This window comes from Gopherus flavomarginatus, chromosome 12 (genome assembly GCF_025201925.1).
Source record: "Gopherus flavomarginatus isolate rGopFla2 chromosome 12, rGopFla2.mat.asm, whole genome shotgun sequence".
In the NCBI taxonomy this organism is placed as follows: domain Eukaryota; kingdom Metazoa; phylum Chordata; order Testudines; family Testudinidae; genus Gopherus; species Gopherus flavomarginatus.
In genome coordinates, this window is record NC_066628.1 from 8,080,802 (window position 1) to 8,093,369 (window position 12,568).

Here is a 12,568-nt window from a genome sequence, read left to right on the forward strand (position 1 = left end):
CTGCAATCAGCCCCCTCTGCTGGTGTGTGTGTGGGGGTCACTGGGGCTTCACATGGGCATCAGCTTCCCCTTGTCCTGCTGAGCTGACAGAACTGCGTGTGTAAGGAGTGATATTTAGGCTTGGCAGAATTCATTTGATTTAATAAGCAATTTTGACAGATAAGATTAATATTCATTTGTAAGAATGTTTATATATTTATCTATTTAAACTTTCACAGTTTCAGTTTTTATCAAGATTATTGTTCACAGTTGTGGGAAATTGGGGGAGTTCAGACAATATTTTAGTCAGACAATAATTATTTAGAACAGTAGACAGATTCAAAAAGTTAAAAGGTGTAACTGTTAAAACACAAATTGTCAACACCTCATGTCAACACATGCTAAGTAAATCTCCTTAAATTAAACTCTAGTAATTCTGAAGCAGCATTTTTCTTACTGTAGCTATTTGTAAATTTCAGTTCTTATCAATGGAAATGTTTTTTCATCCCTTTGTATGCAAAGTGAAATCAACATTTGCTGACATCTACCAATGAAATCTAATCCTTTCAAGTCTAGGGATATTCAATTCACAGGCCAAAAACTTGCTTAAGCTGGAATCAAAGTTTCAAAGGCCTGATTCTGATATACGCTAAGGCAGCTCTGCCTCAGTGTAAAGGAGACGCAGTGTCAAAAGTGTTGCCAACCAGGACTGGCAATAGGGGTTTTAGCCCCCTAGGCACACGGCAATTTTGGCACCCCGGTCCTGCGGAGTCGTGCCTGCGGGAGGTCCCCCGGAGCCGCGGACCAGCGGACCCTCCGCAGGCACGACTGTGGCAGCTCCACCGGAGCCGCCTGCCGCCCCCTCCGGCAAAATGCCGCCCACCAATAATCCTGGCATCCTAAGCGATTGCCTAGGCCGCCTAAATGGAAGCACCGGCCCTGTTGCCAACATTGATGATTTTATAGTGAATCTCATGAACATAAGAATGGCCAGACTGGGTCAGACCAATGGTCCATCTAGCCCAGTCTCCTGTCTTCCAACCGTGGCCAATGCCAGGTGCCCCGGCGGAATGAACAGAACAGGGAATCATCAAGTGATCCATCCCTTGTTGCCCATTCCCAGCTTCTAGCAAACAGAACTTAGGGACATCTAAACAAAGGAAATTTCTAGTTGGCTTGGTTGCAGAGAAAAACTTAAAATGTGACCTGAGTCAGCCTAAAGTGTGAGAATCAGAAGGCAAATAGAAAGAACTCAACATTTCGTAGTATTTTTATTTTTTAGTCTCACAAACGGCATCACATCATTCTGGGAGTCCTGACTCATGATTTTCAAAAGTTTGGGGTTGGCAATACTGTGCCACTGAGAACTCCGGCCTTAAATCCCCATCCCCCCATGGAAAGCCCCCTAATTTCACGCCATCATTTATCTAACACAGCAGAGTTAACAGATAGGGAAACAGAGAGGGAAAGGTGTGGGAATGCGCATGGAGCTGGGCTGTGGGCCCAAGCAGCAAATGAGCACATAGGAACATAAGAACGGCCGTACTGGGTCAGACCAAAGGTCCATCTAGCCCGGTACCTGTCTACTGACAGTGGCCAATGCCAGGTGCCCCAGGGGGAGTGAACCTAACAGGCAATGATCAAGTGATCTCTTTCCTGCTATCCATCTCCATCCTCTGACAAACAGAGGCTAGGGACACCAATCCTTGCCCATCCTGGCTAATAGCCATGTCACGGAGTCCCCGGGCGATGCTCCAGAACTGCTCACAACCAAGCCAGTCAGGACTTTGGGGAGCCTCCTCTCCCTTGGAGCAGACTTGTTCAGGGCAAGAAGCTCACACGTCTTCACCTCCTGGGTCTCTCCTTGGAGCATTCAGCATCCTCTGCCCCTCCGTGCGCTTCCCACAGCGAGTCCGCCCCAGCGGGGTCCTGCGGAAGCCACCGGGTCCTGCACCCCCACTTTGCAGTCAGACGTGACTCTCAGCCAGCCAGTAAAACAGAGGTTTATTCGATGACAGGAACAGGGTCTAAAACAGAGCTTGTAGATACAGCGAACCGGACCCCTCGGCTGGGTCCATTCTGGGGGGCAGTGAGCCAGACCCCCAGGTCTTCCCTCCACCCTTGACCCCAGCCAGCTCCAGACTAACAATCCCTCCCAGCCCCTCCTCTCTCCTCAGCCCCTTTCCCCGGGCCAGGAGGTCACCTGATCCCTTTGTCTCCAACACCTTCAGCTGGCACCTTTGCAGGGGAGGGGCCCAGGCCATCAGTTGCTAGGAGACAGAGTGTCAGGCATTTAGGTGCACTGGCCCTTTGCTCTGCCAGATACTTAAGAACTGCCATGGGGACACTGAGGCACCAACACAGTATTCAGAGCAAACATAAAGAACTTTCCCAGTTCGTCACAAGCCATTTATGGACTTAACCACCATGAATGTATCCAGTTCTCTTTTAAACGCTGTTATAGTTCTAGCCTTCACAACGTCCTCAGGTAAGGAGTTCCATAAGTTGACTGTGCGCTGTGTGAAGTAGAACTTCCTTTTATTTCTTTTAAACCTGCTGCCTATTAATTTCATTTGGTGACCCCTAGTTCTTGTATTATGGGAACAAGTAAATAACTTTTCCTTATCCACATTCTCCACATCACTCATGATTTTATATACCTCTATCACAGCCCCCCTGGATAAAGGGTGAAGTAAAGGAATCACTCAGAATGCTCAGTTTTATATTTAGGTCCTTAGAGCCTTTGCTGGAGAAGCCAGGCCTGAAAACAAACTGATCACTGCCAAGGCAATATTGCCAGCACCTTGTAAGCAAAAAGCAAGAGGCTGTTGAAGAAAACATGAGGGTTTTTCTTCTAAAAAGTTATATTCTGGACTGCTGGTTTGTTTGTGAGCAGTCAGGATTCACTCTGGTCACATTGTCAACCTTTTCTACTCAGCCCTGAGAGCAAGAAACTTACTTTTGTTAAAGTGAGAGCTGAGATTGTCACATAATTACAGGATTCCAAGAGCTGTGGCATTAAGAAAAACACCAGCTAGTGAAGGAGTCAGCGTGAAATTAGGAAATCTTGTGACAATCCTAATGTAACGTTTTTGTGATTTGATGTGGACAGGAAAGAGCTGCACTCCTAGCTATTGCAGGTCCTTACCTGGCCCCCATCCCTGCACTATCTGAGCAACTCACAAACTTCCATGGGCTTAGACTCACCATAGTGCAGTGAAGCGACACCTGTACTGGCCAGTAGTGTGGGGGCAGAGTCAGGGCAGTGCCGTCAGCTGATGTTACTGAGCGTGCTCAGTCTGTGTAAGCATGCTCACTACCAGGCAAGCAGCAAGTTGGTGGGGGGAAGGCACATGGTTTCTTGTGTCTCCCTCCTCCCCACACAATGTCTCTGCTGCTGTGCGATGTGGAAGGTTGTTACCCTCATTTAGAAGAGGGGAAATTCGGGCCCAGTCAGAATAAGTGACTTGCCTGACTTCACACAGGGCAGAGAAAGGAACCTGGGTCTGCTCAGGGTAACTTAGCACCTTAACTACAGGGCAAACCTTTCCCTCTACAGCTAGAACCTGGGAGAAGAGGATAAGGAGATGGATGGACACGCACAGACACAGAGTTTATCTGATAATCATCTCACTGACCCTCCCCACAGGCACTAGGCCAGTCTGTGCAGAACCAGGTGATAATGGTGACCTCACCAGTCCCTGATGTGGGCTTTCAGGGGGCTCTGCTAGCCCGATTGGCCTCCTTTGGTTGCCCCCTGGCATCTAATCAGGCCTAGAAGTCAGTGCCTCTGGGCTGTGTCTCTAGAGGCAGGCTGATCCAGGGTTTTACCCAGGGCCGTCCTTAGGATTTATGGGGCCCTACACAGTATTATTAAACTGGTGGTGCCCCTATGCCCGATGGCAGCCAGGGCTTCCAGCCCAGCGGGGAGGGGACAAGGCAGCAAAGGAGAGTGAGATGCCCAGCCCGCCTCACAGTAGCAGAGTCCCAGTTCCCTGCAGAGACCCCGAACCAGCCCCCTCACGCAGAATGGACATGCAGACCCATTTGAAACCCTTCACCACAAAAGACAAAGCCCGTAGGATTCATCATTAACTATTTATTTCTCCTCCCCGGGCTCCCTACAGCCACCAGCCACCTTCAAGCTTTCCCGCTTCTCTCCCAGGCTCTGCTCACTTGATTGCAGCAGCTCAGCGGATGGTCCAGCTTTGCTCTTTCACTTCCATTCTTCACTACTTTGGGTGGCTGCATTTGCAACTGAGCAGCCTGATGGAAATACCTGAGTCCTCTGTCTCGGCAGGCAGGCCGGCCAAGCAGCTAAAGCCAAAGACTCACTGAGAATGGGGCAGGTTAGCCTGAACTGTCAGGTGTGGAGGCTTGGCCCATAGGGTAGGATTACCATATTTGAACTTTCAAAAAAGAGGACACTCCATGGGGGGAGTGGTAGCCCTGCCCCCTATCCACACCCTCCCACTTCCCGGCCCCTGACTGCCCCCCACAGAACCCCCAATCCATCCAATCCCCCGCCACTCCTTGTCCCCTGATTGCCCCCTCCCAGGACCCCTGCCCCTAACTGCCCCCCAGGATCCCACCCCCTATCTAAGCCTCCCTTCTCCTTGTCCCTGACTACCCCCTCCTTAGGCCCCTCACCAAAACTGCCCCCCTAGAACTCCACCCCGTACCTGTCCCCTGACTGCCACCACCCCATCCACACCCCCGCCCCCAACAGACCCCTGGTCTCCCACACCTATCCAACCGCTCCCTGTCCCCTGACTGCCCTCTCGAACACCCGACTCATCCAGCCCCCCCTGCTCCCTGTCCCTTGACTGTCCTGACCCCTCTCCAGACCCCTTCCCCCTGACAGGCTCCCCCCAGAACCCCTGACCCATCCAACCCCCCTGCTCCCTGTCCTCTGACTGTCCCTTGGGACCCCCTGCCCTTTCTCCAATGCCCTGCCCCCCTTACCATGCTGCTCAGAGCGGTGTGCGGAGCCAGACACAGTGCTGTGCTCCCCCACGGAGCACGCAGCCTCGCCCCCCAGAGCGCTGCTGGTGCGGTGCGCTGAGGCTGCAGGGGAGAGGGGAGCAGGGGAGGGGCCCTGGCTGCTGGAGGCCCGGATGCGAGCGGCTCAATCCAGCCTGGGCTCCGTGTCAGCCGCATCGCGCTCTGCACTGGGAGGGTAATCCTGGAGCTTTGAGAGTTTTACAAATTCCTCCCGGACGGCTATTTAAAAACCAAAAATCTGGACATGTCCGGGAAAATCCGGACGCATGGTAACCCTACCATAGGGACTCCAGCATCTGCAGCTTCTGCCACCTATATGGTGAATCCTCCAGCTCATCACCAAACAGCTCTTCCACATGCTGCACACTGGCCTCACTGGCTGACTAGGTAGGAGAACAGAAACCCTTTGTTACAGCAGGAGAGTCTCGTCAATGCTGCACTCTCTGCATGGTGTTCAGAGGTCACCGTCAAACACAACTACCCTGCCCCTAGGAGTCTCTCAAGGAGCTGCCTGCGCACTCACATGGCACCCAACAATAATGGTCTCTGACAGTGGCATTGCAGAGGGAGCTTAGCAGAACGTCCCTTCTATGACTTCCTGAATTGCTGCCAGGACTGATTCTAAGAGAAGAGCAGATTTCTCCTCTGCACTAGGGAGATTCCCGTAGGAAAAGCAGCTGTGGTGATGGAGGGGGCAATACAAGAACTACCCCAAGCCCTTGAATAGCAGCAACCACGACTCTGGGAGCCAGGGGATTGGTGTGTCTTGCTGGGAGAGCAGAGCTGGAGAACAGAAAAGGGCATTGGAGGAATCGTAGAAAAGTCAGTGTCATGGCCGGGTCCTAGGCAACGAGACCTAGTGGTCAGATGCAGAGTTCACACCCAGAAGACAGGAGTCGAGAGTCAGCTGGGTCAGGACCCTGGAAGAGCAGAAGCAAAGGACCAAATTGTGTTCAGACCCTCTGATCAGATGAGTCACAGCGAGTCAGGATGCCAGGAAATCAAGCCTGGGGAGTGGGAGCAGGAGCAGCTAACACATGGTCCAGAAGACAGGGCAGCTCGGGTGTTCAGACAGCTTCTTGTTCCTGCTGTTGGTTTAAGGAGGTTCCGGGGGCCGATTAGCTGCTCTGGGACTCTGCCAATAGGCCTCAGGGATGGAGCCTCAAACTGGGTCTGGACTTTGTAAGTCCTAGGTAGGCAGTTTTTAGTAGGCTTCCAGGTGGCCTGCTGGAGTGTTGCTGTTCCCATGAACCCTGCAGACCTGGGTTAATGACCCAGGGGTCATGACAGTGAGTGATCTCTCCCTGCTCAAACCTCCTGCAGGAAACAGGATCCCAGACACATCCTCTGAGAATAAAAAAACAAATTATGACAAATAGACTATGTAACAAGAGCCCCAAGTGCCCAGAAGAGTGAACTGTTCTTACCTCCAGGAGGTGCATGGGATCTTCCATCTAAGCCTCAATGAGACCCATGTTGCTTGGTTTGACAGGATGAGATCATCTGTCCCCACTGCTCCGTGAGCTGGGCTGGCTGCAGCATACATCTGTGTCAGAGGCTGGGACAGAGACCGGAAGAGAGATGTTACAATCAGGGTCCAGGCACCCCAGGAGGAGAACAGAGAGTCTGAAACCGAAAGGCAAAGCAATCAAATCGGAGGATTCGACAGAGAATTTTTGTACCATACAGGGACATCAAATAAGGTCTGTTAGGAAAGCTGAGATGTTAGTCTGGAAACTGCTAAGGCCAAGATTGTGACTCTTAAGATTCAGTTTTAGTCACTACAAAGTGTGTTTGGTTTTGTTTGTCTGTTTGAAATTTGTCTCTGTCTCTTGCTTAGCATCACTTAAATCTCTTCTTTGTTACTATGCTTCCCAAAGCACCTCAGTGTTGTGTGTGTGAGTGAAGTGTGAGTCTCCAGCCTACCTACAGGCTGAGCTGTGCCCTGTTTCTTTGAAGGTAGCGAATAATTTCGGAGTGGTGCTGGGCACAGAGTCCACGGGCAGTTCACTAGACATCTCCTGTGAAGCCCAAAGAGAAGAAAGGAGCAGTAGAGATTCAGGCCTCACTGATCCATGGGAACTTCCCATAGAAGAGGCTACACAGTGCTCCAGATACAGCCAGCAGGATCCCTCCCAAAAGCTGGGCCATGTCCTTCCCCTCCCAGCCCCACAGCTTCTTCCCCACCCCAGCCTCCGTAACCCCTCCCATCTCCCTGGTCTCCCCACCCACGCTCCAATACCAGACTGTTTCCATGATGGAAGCAGCTTTGTACCAAAGTTCACTCACCGCTAGATCCTGGCCAGGCCTCGTCTCACAGCTTTCTAGCTGGGCTAGCAACCCCGTTGATAGTCATTCTCACAGTTTGTTGGCTGGGAACTCAATCTCCAACCACCTGACTGTCCTTTGGTCCACTCTTTCCTGGGTCACGCTCCTTCCAAACAAAGTCCAAAAATGTCTTGAACAGAAACAAGGTCTTCCACTCTCGTGGGGAGCTCTTCCTCAGCCTGATTTTGGCTTGGCCTGCCCTTCTTGGGTTTCTATGGTCTTCTTTGTCCCCTTCCTTAGGGACGGTGGGAGAACCCAGTCCTACCCTGGACTCCAGGTTTTGGCCCAAGGCCGTATACTGAACAGCTAGGTCTGCTTCTGTACTTTTGCTATTGTTTCCCTTGTTTCCTCTCAGGTGGGGCTCACTGGGTCATCAGTTTGGCCTCGCTCCAGGCTTTGCTGCCACAGGCCAAGCCACCCTCTTATATACCCCCTCCTCCTTAAACTCCGGCCCAACCTGGGGGCAAGTTTTACTCTTGTCCAATCTTCATCCCTCACCATCTCGTTGCTGTCACCGACTGTGCACTTGTTCTGCCTCGTACTCACCAGAATTCAGAGGCCATCCTTCTCTTCCTGCAGCCACTCATTCTCATTAACACTGCTTGCACAGTGTTGTTCTGAAGCAACTAGCATCTTATGCAGCCTTTTTTCTACTGCTGCTCCATCCCCCAAAACCTTTTCCATCAGGGTCTGAGCACACACCACTGCTCAACTCTCCTGCCTGATTCATCTCTGTGCCAACCTTTTCATCCGTCACCTCCCTGCAGCACACGACAGGTGTGTTGGAGGAGGGTCTGCAAGGTCCACGGCCATCCCTGCCATCTCCACCTAGCCTGCCTCATGTGTCTTTGTCCAACAGGACACCTTCTCCATTCTTTCTACCTTCTTGGGGCCCTGGCCCCTCCTTTTGCCACTCAGGAATTTCCTATGCAGCTCAGGTCTTTCCATATGGCCTGCTTCTCTGCACCCAAACCAAAGAACTTTTCTTCCCATCTTGGCATTAGGCTATGCTTGTACACTTTCTCATGCCCTGCTCTCCTGGGCTAACCTTCTCAGCACAGCCCCAACATGCTCTCAGAGTCAGCTCTTTTTGTTCATGGGCGTAGTAGGTTGATTTCCCTTTGAAGGATCTCTGACAGGTATTGCTTCTGCTCCCTCAAGATTACCAGTTGCATCTGTAGCTCTGGCTGCAATTCCTTCTGCTTCTGTTGGGTTTCTAGGAGCTGCTTGAGAAACCCGAGCCCAGCTTTGGCTGCTTAACCAGTCCTTCGAACTCAAATGGGAAATCCCACTTGTGGGGACGGGCCTTCCTTCAGTAACCAACACTTTCATGAGCCCTCACGGATGACAGGGGGAATTCAATCCTGCTGACTATGCCAATAATCAGTGAATCTACTCATTGTTAGGTGCCCTCTGGTCCTCCATCGATGGTCACTTCAGCACCATGACAGTCTCTCTGTCTGGTAATTCGGCCCTCTGGCCGGCTCACCACCTTTAGTCAACGCTTCTGGGGCTCAGCTTGTCACACTCTGAAAGTCCAAAGAGGTCTTCCCAGAGAAAAAAGTTCTTCTGCTCTCGCTGGAGCTCTGCCTCAGCCTGCAGCTCCCTTGCTGGGCTTGGTAACCCACTCGGGGTGCATGCATGTCCCCTCCTTTGGGGCCAGTAGAGGAACCCGGTCCCATCCTGACACTGGTAGCAGCCCAGGGCTCTGTATTCAACAGCTAGGGCTGCTCTTTTCTCTTTGCTGCAGGTTTCCCTGAGCACATTCTACCGTTCTTCTCAAGTTCCCTTCTAGGCTTTCCTTGCTGCTTTCAACTTCCTACCTAGTTCTCATTCCAGTTCATAGCCCAGCTAGGCTTTATCGCTGCTGAAATCTGGTTCTTTTGAGGCCAATACATGGTCCCTCTGAGGTAGGACTCATTCTCTGTTCAGTTTGGCTAAGCCCCAGGCTCTGCAGCCCAGGGGAAAGCACTCTCCTTTCCCTGTTACAGACCTGCGCTGCCCAGTCCTGCTCTTATTGGGTTGAGGTAAGTTTTGCCCACATGCTCAGGGTTTAGCTGATTGCCATATTTGGGCTCGAGAAGAAATTATCCTCCAGGGCAGATTGGCAGAGTCCCTGGGGGTTTTTCACCTTCCTCTGCAGTATAGGGCACGGTTCACTTGCTGAAGGAATCTCTGTACCTTAAAGTCTTGAAACCATGATTTGAGGACTTCAATAGTTCAGACATGGGTTAGGGGTTTATTACAAGAGTGGGAGGGTGAGATTCTGTGGCCTGTATTGTGCAGGAGGTCAGACTAGAGGATCCTAATGGTCTCTTCTGACCTTAAAATCAATCAGAGACTGACAGGTTTGTTGAGAGGATGGTGAAACCCCGTTGCTGATCAGAAGGAGGTCAGAGTTAGATCTCTAGGAGCTGAAGGTTCATTTGTCCAGCTGCAGGAGGTGGAACTGGTGAGTGGAGTTGTTATGTGAATAAGACTGCATGATGGAGTTGGAGACTGAGGGACGGGAGCCTCCTCCCAGAAACACTCCCAGGAGAACAGGTTTGAGGACATCTCTGGGGAGCCTCTTGCTAGGAAAAAAACAAGAGAGGCATATTGATGGAGATGTCTCTGTCCCAGGGATGGGAGAAGGTCCCAGCCAGGCTATGCAGCAGGGATCCCATTTCTCCCCCAGGAGACCCATCTGCCCAAAGAAGTAAATGGCTCTTACCTCCATGAGGGAGCGGGGTCTTCCCTCTCCGCCTCTTTGAGAACTAGCACTGCTTGGTTTCCTAGGACAAGGTGACCTGTCCCCAATGCTCCGTGAGGTGGCTCAGCTTCTGACTGCACCCGTCTGGGAGGCTGTCATACCCCCCAGGGCCTAGAAGACAGGTGGGGAGGAGGTTCCTATTCATGTTACCCTCTGAGAGCCCATAGAAGGGCCAAAGGAAGAATAAAGGGCAGGAGTGCCTCAGAACTGCCTGGCCAGTCACCATCATCCATCAGTCCTTGGCCTCCCAGGCTGCCAGTGATGGCAGCAACTCCGGGTGGTGGCTCGGATGACATGGACACTAGGCCATGGGGAAATGGGTGCAGCTCTGTGGAGCAGGAAAGGTTCACAGAGGGCACTTAGGGGACTCCCCTGCCCTTCCCAGGAGTGATAGCAGAGCATCCCATCCAAAGAACACAAGTCCATGAAGTCCACAAGTCCCCACTAGGCTTCTTGCTCCCAGGCCAGCCAATGGTGCTAGGATGGGAATGAGGCCTGGGCACCGCCCCAATCTCCTGAGTCTAATATAGCTGCTCACCTTGTCCCCCATCAGCTGCTGGGTTTCCCCCAGGATGGAGTATGTGAGGAGCAGCCCGGCCTGGCTGACACACAGCAGGGGGCCGTGGAGTGCCAGCATTGCTGTCTGGAGGAAGTATTTTCTCTGCCCCTCAGAGAAGAATTTTTCCAAAGACCTAAAACCAATAGAACAGGAGGCTTTAGCAGATTGCCCAGAGCCAGCCTCCAAGCCCTGGAGATAGAATGGCCTCAGCGTCTGGTGCCCCAAAGGGAGGGTGAGAGAGCTGCTGTAGCCAAGGCAGTTCATTCCCCAGGAGACTTTCAGGGTCTCATGGCTCAGGGAAGCCCCTTTCTTAAATGGTGGCAGATGCTTAGGGACCAAAGCCTCAAGTGGCTCTTTCTGGAGGGCAATTTATCACAGGGGCCATGATGGGCTGGAAATGGATCTCTAATGTGGGTGAACATGGCCCACTCTGCTGTGCAGCGCACAGAGATGATAGGGGACCCTGGATTGCTTCCAGCAGAGAGATTTCCTGCACCTCACTGGCTAGAGGAGTGTGCATGCGTGGGGGAGGGTTGGAGCTGACAGACCAAAGGTCTATTCCCCCCAAATTGGTGATTTCTCTAGTAGCTGGGTAAGGCCTCTGCAGCTCCTTGGTTTCTTCCAAAGGGAATCCAATCTGCAACCTGACAAGGATAAGGAGACTCACATACCGGTCCCCATCACACACACTCCTAGGAAACTTTTCTTCTGCTGCCGCAATGCAGCTTGTGGGAGGCAGGACAAGCTCACACAGTCTCTCTCACGTGGTGGCTATAGAGCAGCATTCTGTAGATGCACTTGTAGATCCAGGAGCCATTCCAAGGCCTCCTCTGTGATGTTGTGGAAATCACCCATTTCACCTTTGACTCCAGTCTGGGGCCACTGGGATTATGGTGTGTTCGAAGGTTTGGATGTTCTCCTCACACTTGTGAGATGGGGGGGAGTGGAGGGCGGTCTTTGATTTTCTACTTGTGCAGCAAGTAGCCGCAACTTGGGTCAGTGGCAATGTGCTTCTTTGGAACAGTGGCTGAGGTCCAGATACTCCACCATTCCCTGGCTGGGTCTGGAGACATGAGGAGGGCGCATGTGGTCCATACTGGCTCTGGAGCTCACTGTGTCCCCTGCCCAGTTCCCAGGTTGGGGCATTCTGCTTCTTGACTGGCAGTGAACTCTGCTTCTACAGGGTGCAGGGAATTAAACAAGGGTCTGATCAAGCAATAGTGACTTACTGACCCAGTGCTCTCCTCTCAGACACTTGGGGATCAGCCAGGGGGACAAGGAGCAGACAGACACCCAGAGCCATAATCCTCTATTAACTCATCCACCCGGGGATTCTTCTTATGCCACGTAGCAATGGCTCTATGTAAGACACTCAAATCACGGCAACTAGCCAGGTTCCAATGTGGGACCTTTAGCACCAGCCTGTCCCCCTGGGTGCTGGATGAGGAACTCTGAGCTGGAAATAAGGAGTGGGCTCTTGTCCTGTCTCCAGGAGGCATCCACTGCAGGGACCCCAGCCAGCCTCTCTCCCTGAGCTGTGTCATGCCCTGCTGCAGTGTCCTTACCTCCCCCACGCTGGCTGTGTTTTTATAGCCCAGGAGCCTGCTGTCCTGTTGCCAGTCATGGCACTTCTGCCTCATGTATGGTCAGCACTGGAAGAGAGAGAGAGAGAGACTTTGATCATTCTGATTGCAGTTTCTGTGTCCTTCCAATCCCATTGGTGGCTGCACAGTGGAGTGGAGAATAACAGAGGCAGAGAGAGATTTGTCCTCCAGCTGGGATCAGGCTGAGAGAAATTGTCTGGGGTCCCATTATCCACCTGTGGTCACTCTCAGTCCCCTGTTGGGTTCCGTGTCCCAGCGGGTTCCTTACCCCTCTGTTGGAGCAGCAGCTGGTACAGCTGGTAAGTCCCCTCTCTGGCCTGCCAGGCTGATGTCCTTATCTGG

At 52.2% G+C, this 12,568-nt stretch overlaps 1 protein-coding gene across 1 annotated transcript in view; it reads left to right on the top strand.

Moving 5' to 3' along the window:
- The window catches only part of LOC127033316 (E3 ubiquitin-protein ligase TRIM39-like), a 227,224-nt gene that overhangs the window by 45,963 nt on the left and 168,693 nt on the right, over positions 1–12,568 (top strand). The gene's annotated exons all lie outside the window — the stretch shown is intronic.